This window comes from Chinchilla lanigera, unplaced genomic scaffold, assembly GCF_000276665.1.
Source record: "Chinchilla lanigera isolate Chin_1 unplaced genomic scaffold, ChiLan1.0 scaffold00042, whole genome shotgun sequence".
NCBI lineage: Eukaryota > Metazoa > Chordata > Mammalia > Rodentia > Chinchillidae > Chinchilla > Chinchilla lanigera.
The window spans coordinates 17,499,493-17,506,247 of NW_004955443.1; positions in this window are offsets into that span (position 1 = coordinate 17,499,493).

A 6,755-nucleotide genomic window follows, 5' to 3' on the forward strand; every position below is an offset into this window, starting at 1 on the left:
GTCCCTGTAAGCCTTGCCCCCCAAAGGCTATACAATCTTGCCAAAGGACCAGCCTGGAGATCGGCCCTTTACTACATGGAATTTTGTATGAACTAGCTCAGACTTTCTTTGACTCTTATTTTGAATAACATCTGACATGTAATGGATCTATAGTATTGCACGTGTAAAGGAATGGACTAAAAACTCCTTTTCCTTTTCTCTTCTAAATTGATGTTGTCTTCCTACAGCATGGATGGTGCACATCATTTTTTCACAAAGAAAAATATTATATTCATTGATTCCCTCACTTTATGATTTTTCTTTCTGAATTTTTTGCAAAATTGACAGAATATGTTTCATGTATAAGAATGCAATATTATATTAAAATTACTTTCTAGATACAATCAGGCTCTCAAAGTATATTTCATGTACCACTTAGTATAAAAATTTCTTACATTTTGTAACACATTTATCCATAAGGTAGCTGAATTGTTCAATAAATATGTATTAAGCAAATAAAAATTATAACACAACTAATCACTGTGGAAAAAGCTAATCAAACACAATTACTTTCTAGAAAATTAAGTCTAATGAAAGAGATTACATGTTAATGACAAAGCCAATTTATATTTACAAATGATTTGAGAATTACTTGTTCATAAATAAATAAAAGACACATTTACTCTGTTAATATATGATAATATAGATGTACAAAATGTCATTGAATATTTTAAATAATGTAATAATTGTAACATTGTACCTTAATACATAAGGGAATTTAAGCATTTTTGTAAGAAGTTTTAGAGAAATTAGGACATTTAATATAAATAAATGGATAGATATATCCTTGTAAAAAGGAAATGTTAAAATCCAGAGGAAGTATCGAGAGGAAATTCTGGCAGTTACTAAATACAGAAGTGAGAAATAAATAGTGATGAATGAGCCATGGTTGAGTCATATACATTATAGGAAATTGGGCAGGAGGAAATGAGAATCAAAAATAGAACTTTCAATCGTGACTGGTGCTGCATCTTTAAAGAAAGAATTAAAGAATTAGAAGAGATCTATAAAAAATTAGATAATACTTATAAAATTGTTAAAATCAAAAGGCATAATAATTTTCAAGAACAGTGTAAAAGACACAAAATGGATAAAATGCACTACTTTCCATAGTAGACAGACAACCTATGGAGGAAAACAAACTGGTTAAGAAGCTATAGCAATGTACAATGTGAAAAGACTATCTGAAGGGTTAGGTGAATGATCAAAGAAAAAAGTATATAGGTCTTTCACATACAGAGAATTTAACTCAGGTAACTCGTTATGTTAGTGATTACAGAGCTGAGAAGCTAAGCATATAATGAAGGCAGCCAAACTACACTATCAGAGTAGGGCTGAAGGGACAAAGAAGGCCATAGTACTAACAAAACTGAGAAGTCAGGACCATGTGGTGGCAGCAGAACCAGAGGTGCAGGTGGCATTAGGAAATGTGCAACCATGTAAACTGGGGCTATTCTGCTTGAGTGGATCTACAGGGGAGATTAGTGCCAGCAATATTTCTTGACCATGAATGGGAGATGTGCAATTTTCTGAAATGCTGATCAATGCTAAGGAAAAATAATAAAGAGATAAAAAAGATTATAGGAAAGTGACTCATGCAAAGATCAAGATGTAGAAGATATGCACACAAGTAAATAGACATCCAAAACAGCTTCCTGAAAGATCTAATTAAAATTTTATCTTCCTCACAAGTTGGGATTAGCTAGGTAACTGAAAAGTAGTGCTTATTTTTTCTTTTGAGAAAAAAATCTCATTAGAGTCCAGGCCAGTCTTAAACCTGCTATTTAGTTCAAAATGGTCTTGAACTCACTGTCTTCCAGCCTCAGTCTCCAAAGTGCTGGAATTAGAGGTGTGTGCAATCACAACAGGGTGAGGATGGGTAGAATGTGAATGATAAGGGAGCCACAGACACAAATATCTAATCATGAAAATAGAAATCACATTATTTGAAAGGAAGAATTAAAAACACAGTGTTTTAGAGGAATATAAATATTTCAGTATGGTTTGAAATGAGTATTTATGAAAATCTAACTAAAGAGAAGCTATACATTAGGCTTCAGCCATATCAAAACGATGGAGAGTCAATAATCTTATTTATGAGTGTAGCCTTAATACAACTGGGATTTTTAAAGATGAGCCAAATGAAATACAAGATAGATTCCAAGGTCACAGAACAGAGGTTGGGATACTATATGACTGCCCCATTTGAAAAAATGGTAAATCTTAAAGTTAGGAAAACTCAGTGAGAAAAGAGAATAAGCACAGAGAAGAGGTTCTTAATTGAGCTTGAGAGAAATATCAGGTTAAGAAGAAAGTAATCAAAGCTCAAGTTTGAGCATATTGAATCTGAGGTCCCTGAAGGATGTCAGAATTTGACAATTACGTACTTCAGTATGGCTCAATTTTGGAAGTTATCGTGAAAAGATGGTTAAAAGAGTGAATAGATTTGAGATAGCGTAATATAGCGAATAGTAGTAAGCAAGAAGATTGAGATGAAACCATAAGAAACACTAATATTCAGAAAAAACTAAATGAAGGTGAAACCAATAAAAATGACAAAGTACCATGCATATATAGACATTGTTCTCTATACACAATTAGTCTGACACTTTCAAGAGTATTTCCCTGACTCCCCTTCCTTAGGTGGACATCTTCCATAAGGCCCTGTATCCCTGAACTTCCCCTTGGGGTTCCAGCTGCCTTACCTGTCATAGCTCAATCTTCTGGACAACTTTGGACAGCCTTATTTTTCCATCCTGATGCTAGGGGTCCCTGCTGGCTTTTGTTAGTCTCTGAGTTGTCTGGCCTTCCCATGTTAGACATTAACATTCCTATCAACAGTCCCTGCATATGTTATAGTAAAATTCCTCATTTCAAACACTTAGCATGGCTCCTGTTTCCACAATTGAATTTCACTGATGTAAAAAGTTACTAGGGGGCTGGGGATATAGCTCAGCGGCATAAGCGTTTGCCTGGCAAGTACAAGGTCATGAGTTTGATCCCCGGTACCAAAAAAAAAATAAATAAAATTTTAAAAAGCTACTAGTGGTATTGAGTCTAAGAAAGATGCCTTTTCAGAGGAGGCAAAGTGTTTCAGAAATATTAAAAGTGGAAGTCAAGAAACCACTAAATAAAGCAACATATCTACTCTTTAACAAACTGCCAACAGTATGCCTATTAATTTCACAATGATATTCTCAAACTTAAGCTTCTCTGATTCTATAATTTCATTAAATCACAAACTGTAGACGTATGAGTTTAAAAGAAATCTTTTATGAAATATTGAGGTGTTTGGACCCCATCAACATTGCTATGATAATGCTGAGTTGCATAATGCACTATAGCTCTTAATCAAATTCTGCAGTTAATTCTCTGGACTTCTTAAAGGATTTGGAGCTGATGCTCAATTTAACTACATTCTACCACTGTCTCTCTAGGATGTGAATTACAAAAATATAGCTGCATTACTGGCTCAGCAAGATAAAAAGGTAGAGTCATTTTACATGCAAAAATATATATTGTCTTTGCACGATATTTGATAGTATAAGATGTTATACCATATCATGACCTAGAGTTGGGAAATAAAACCTATATATGTAAGAAATGAATAAAAATTATCAAAAAAGATTTAGACCACCAAAGTACTAGTTGTTTAGAAGTTGTTTCTCAAATCTATAGAACAGGAAAAAAATCGCAACTGCTAAAACCCAATTCCTTTGATTGGACTCATGAAAATCTAAAGAACAAGATGCATGAGGGATCTCTGACATGCGATGGGAAGTGAGAAAAATAAATTTTAAAACCAGATACTGTTCAAAGTTTCGCTTACTTTGTTGATTGATAAATGGCAGCGATACAGTTGTAGTGGGCTGGAAAAACAATGATGAGATGGTGTGAATGGTCCTGTGGAGCCAGGTCTACCTGGAGAGACTGAGAACCACAGTTGGGCAGTGCAAGGAGTAGCCTGAGGACTGTGGAGCCCCAAAAAGAACAGCTGGAGTAACAGAGGGAAGGTGTACACCCATGCGGGAATCACTGTGTGTGGCAGAATAAGAAAGGGAAATGATATCCTGCATCTCTCTCGTTCACTGGCTGAATCTACTTGGATATGAATTTCTAGGGTCACTAAAATGTAAAAAAAAAAACAAAAAAGCCCCACAAATGACACAAAACAAACAAAAAACCCCCCGACTGTCAGAGTCAGGATCCTTAAGTGGAGCATATTTAAATAGTAAATGGAATACCAAAATGATTTTAAGATATTTGATTAATTTATATTTTAAACAGAATGTTAAAATTTTGATAAAGTATAAATGAAAATAGTTTTTCAGAATATAATTTATTTTTTAAAAAGCATGCAGTTTTCAAAAGAAAAAAATTGAGGTGCCTATGAAATCAATAAAAACATATATTCTTTTTATTAGACATTAAAGAACAATTTGGACAGTGACAATATTTCAATAGTAAATGCAATTCTAGTAAGAATAATAAAAGAATTCCTTTGAGATCTTAATATAATTTTATAATCATGTTTAAATTAACATGGTCCAAAAGCAGTAACATATTCATAAAGACAAATAATGAAATGATACAGTTGTGATGTCATCACAGAGAGAGGACAGTTAAAGAATAATAAAATGTGATAGACTGAACTAAATAGCTCAGCACTGCAAGACGGATTCAATGTATGAAACGGGTAGCGCTATAGCAATCATTCGTTATTATGGATTTTGCCTTCTAGCTTTAGTTAACTCCAGTCAACTGTACTCTGTAAGAGGAAGGGTGAGAGCCACACGATAAGACATTCTCGGACAGAGAGAGACTACATTCACACAGTTTTTAGTATATTACTAAAATTGTTCTGTTTCATTATTTGTTGTTGCTATTATGTTACTTTGCCAAATTTAAAATTGTACCTTATCAGAGGTATGTAGAGACGAGGAAAAAAACATACTTAGGATTCAGGGCTGTTATGGATTAGAGCTAAAATGTACCTCAAAGTCTCATAGACTTGCAGGTAGAGGTTTGGATGGTGATTGGGTCATGGGATGTTACGCTCATGAGTGCATTAAGCCATTGATGAGTTCCCAGCTGAATGTGCTGTTAAAGGAAGGCCTGGTCAGAAGAGCTGATTCACTGGGCGTTGTGAAGTAGAAGCCTACATTTTTATCCCCAGGTCCAGTCTCTCTCTCTCTCTGGCTATCTCTCACTTTCTGTCTCTCTGTGTCTCTGTCTCTCTCTGTCTCTCTCTGTTTCTGTCTCTGTCTGTCTGCCTGTCTGTCTGTCTCTGTTTCTTGTCTGTCTTGTGTTTAACAACTTTCATTCGCCATTACCTTCTGCTACGCCATTTCTGCAGTGGGCTCAGTGGACCCAGCATGGACTAGACCCTCTGAAGTCATAAGCCAAAATAATTATTTTGCACTTTAAATTTTGAGTATTGGGTTTTTGTTCGAGTAACCAGAAAGTGATTAGTGCAGGTACTATTTCTTACAACAACTGTAGTTTTTGGGACATACCATCACAAATAAGAGATGACTAATTGCAGAAATAAAAACTAAATGTGGTTTGTACACTTAACTCTTCTCACTGGGAGCACATTAAATGAATGCACTCTCTCATGTACTATGTTACATAAAAATCAATTCAAGTAGCTTTAACCTTTAAGTGAGGAAAGTATATGTAAAGCATTTCAGAAAACATGAAAATATTTTATGATGGTTTAATATTGCCAAATAAAATTTATTTCAACACTGTGTGCTTTAAAACAACAGATATGTGTTATTCTTATAACATTCTCAATTGTTCTGAGGTTAATATCTGTGGTCAATGGATAGATCAATAAGAATTGTCTGGCTATTGACAGGACCAATATTATTGAATGAATCATGGATCTCATACCACCCAGCAGGTGACCATGAGATGTTCATATTTCACCAGCAGTGTCCTGACAGAGAAGAGACACACGGAAGTCCAAGATTTGGAACCAGAGCAATGCTGTTTTCACCACATTATTACAGTCAGTGTAAGTCACAAACCCATCAAGATTCAAGAAACAGTGAAAAAGCCTCTACTTGCGGAAGGAGCTGAAAGTTCTCCTATTACTATAGGAAAAATGGGAAGATAAACCACAGAGAAGAGACATTTGTAATCAACTAGCAAATAAATTTTTGTAAGTTTTTGTATTTAATACTATGAGTTCTGTCAGAAGAGATATATAGAACAATTAAACAGAAAACAGAACCCGGAGGCTACCCCATCCATATGTGGGCATTTGACATATGAGAAAGGAAAGGAACAAAAGTTTCAATAAAATGGAGCTTAAAATGTTTGGATATAAATATGGAAAGAAAAGTACACTGTTTCTCACCAAACACAAAAATCAATATAAAAATATCTCCAGCCAGGATCACAGTATCAGCATAGATTTCTGAAATAGCTAGGCTGCAAATTTTATGTACAGTAAATTACAGAAGATGACAAGAAACACAGGCAGAAACACATACACTAGTTCAGTAATAGGTGTCAGTTGCAGATGATTCAAGTTGATTAAATAACATTAAAGATACAAAGAACATGAAAAACATAATCAATAAGGTAAATGTAATAAATATGTGAATAAACTCACACATTCTTAAACCTGTGAGGTATATTTATTATGTAAACTGCACTGCTAATAGAAAAGGCACCTTCTTTTCAAGGATGAATAGAAGATTTAC